The sequence below is a fragment of the Cyprinodon variegatus genome, unplaced genomic scaffold (genome assembly GCF_000732505.1).
Source record: "Cyprinodon variegatus isolate N-32 unplaced genomic scaffold, C_variegatus-1.0 Scaffold341, whole genome shotgun sequence".
NCBI lineage: Eukaryota > Metazoa > Chordata > Actinopteri > Cyprinodontiformes > Cyprinodontidae > Cyprinodon > Cyprinodon variegatus.
This window is the reverse complement of record NW_015150794.1, coordinates 706,200-708,965: the sequence shown is the minus strand read 5'-3', so window position 1 is coordinate 708,965 and position 2,766 is coordinate 706,200.

Sequence of the window (2,766 nt, the reverse complement as noted above, 5' to 3'; positions counted from 1 at the left end):
TTATAAGTTAACATATAAGTTTGAAGAGTGAGGTTAATTTGCCAAGTTTTCAACATATCTCATAGCATCATCTTGTGAGTGAGAAGAGTAGTGGGAACAGCAGAGAAGATCACCGGGGCTCCTCTTCCCAAATTAGAGGCATTTCATCCCAGCGCTTTATGTCCTGGGCTCGTGACATCATCAGTGACCCCTCACACCCCCACCATGGACTGTTCTCCCTGATGTCCTCTGGGAAGAGGCTTCGCAGCATCTGCTGCAGGTGCAGCAGATTCTTCCAATACTTCATTATCTTCCCCCCTGCCATTAGATATTGAACCGTTGAAAACAATTAACTCTACATCATTTCACCAACTCTGCATCACACTGATAACACCAAACCAAAAAATACCACATATTTGCACCCCATACCGTATATTAATGCTCTGTGCATTTTTTGCACCATGTTTTTTTTCTCCCACACTGTTTACATTTGATCACTGCTGCACTCTATTGAACTGAAATGTTCATTTATTGTCTGAAAAGCTACTAAATGAAATGTTCTTTTCTATACACCCTGTTTATACAAAATGGCAATAAAAGTTGTCTAAGTCTTGAAATTTAGACTTTCTAAACTAAACCAATGAACTAGCAGAAGAAGAAGCCTCCGGAAGCCTTATTATAACTCCAGAGCTCTAGAGGTGCACAGCTCAGCAAAAGGAAACTCTCCACAGGTAACTATTAGCAATGCACCTCAAAATGTTTGGACTTCATGTTAAAACGCTCATGTAAGATCCCAAATTCCCCCCCATTGTAAGCCCAGAGTGGATTGGAAGATGGATGGAGCTAAATTAGGAAAACCTGGAAGAAAAACATTCTAGATGCTGCAATTTCCAATGTTCTATTGTCATCACACTGTCACAAGAACAGAGCAACGAAATTAACTTTCTGCATCTAACCCATCCCCTTATGGAGCAGTGGGCTGCCATTCTGTGGCGCCAGGGGAGCAGTGTGGGGTTAAGGGTCTTTCTCAGGGACCCAGAGTGGCAGTCCGTGTGAATGGGGCTTGAACACTGGGATAAGAACTCAGGCCTCCTGTTTGCAGGACAGGTGACTTACCAGCGACTATAATAATTGAACTTTATTGATCTCACTTTGGAGAAATTTACCTCTAAAGTTAACCCATCCCCTTGGGAAGCAGTGGGCTGCCATCGTGGGGCAGCTGGGGAGCAATCAGGGGTTAAGAGTCTTGCTCAGAGACCCAAAGTAACAGGGAGTGGGTTTCAAACTCACAACCTCAGGATTCCAAGCTCTATGGCCTAACCATTAGGCCGCCACTTCTCTATGCAATGAATTAGATGTTACTGTCAACTCCTGAATGAGTCACTGCGCACTCTAGGAGTAGTTTTTGTAGGCCAGTCTCTCAAAAGAAAGTTTACAACTGCTCTATGTTTTTGTCATCTAGAAGCTTTTATAGTGTAGCCGTGTGGATAATGGCTCTTATTAAGGTTCAATTGAGTCCCAAAGCCACAGAAACAGTGTTGTAACATTTTCTTTACTGAAAGATAATGCAATCTGATGTGGAATTTCATTAGAACCTACTTCATGTTGTCAGACAGGATGTGTCATGGAGGCAGAGAACACCCTGCACAGGTTGCTAGTCCATCACTGGGACTTGGCAAATGAAATCATGTGTCAACATCTTTTTTTTTTTTAATGATCTTAAACACGTAGGTGTGGCTGAACCGAATGAAAAACAGAAGCTATCTTGATTACAAAGCTTTTCACAGCACTGAATAATAAACATAAATCCCTCAAGAGTCTCGACCTGAAATAGACAAATTCCGTCGCTGCTCCATCAATGCTGGTCTGTTTTCTAGTTTTGTGCAACATGAAATTAGATAAAACAGCTTCAGAGTTCAGCAACTTTCTGAATTCCTGTGGTTTGAGTTAAAATTGGTCTACTTTCCAAAATGGTAGAATGTTGATTAAATGTTTACATTTGCTGCAACATTTAATAGTATTTATCTTTTTCAGATAGAAACTTAATCCTGGTAGAAATCCTAGCAGATCATTGTGTATTAAAACTGTGAAACTGATCTAGGTGACAACAGCTGTTAAACCGGCACATAGATGCAAACTTTGTGCCATATCAGAGTTTTAAGACATGTTTACTGTTCCCTCGTGCGTTGGCCTGATGTTGAACTTGGCCTGATCCTCTGTAGTCCGGGCAGAGGTCGTCTGGCGCTCCGTTCCTGCACACGCTGTTCCTGGAGCAGTTCGAGTCTTTGCCTCTGTGTGAAAACAAGGGGCAAGCACCGATTGCTGCTTCTTGTTTAGCAGCCTTGTTTGGACCTTAAGATGCTTTCTTAAGATAAAGCTCCATGTGATAAAGTTTGCCCTTCCTCTGCCGGAGGGCCTTGCCATATTTCAGTTCGGAAAAGAGGCAGATCATAGAGCCCTTATTCCCCAAAACCAAGCTGTTTATGTGCAATAATTTGCAGCTAAGAAACATCAAACTGTCTGTCTGTTATATGCAATTATTCTATAAGTCCTTGAAAACAAGAGGCAAGCAACTATTGCCTTGTTTGGATCTTAAAGTCATTGGGAAGCAGCTGTTCCAACTGTTGCATTTGCGAATTCTCACGAGTGGTGCACGACTTCACACGAGTGAATAAACTGAATGTGATTTGTCCTTTAAAGAGGGCGGGATTGTTGTTGCGGAAGGTTCGCAAGCAAGTTTGATTTGGCCGTTGTCTCGGAAGCATCTTGCTAACCAGTTAGCGACTT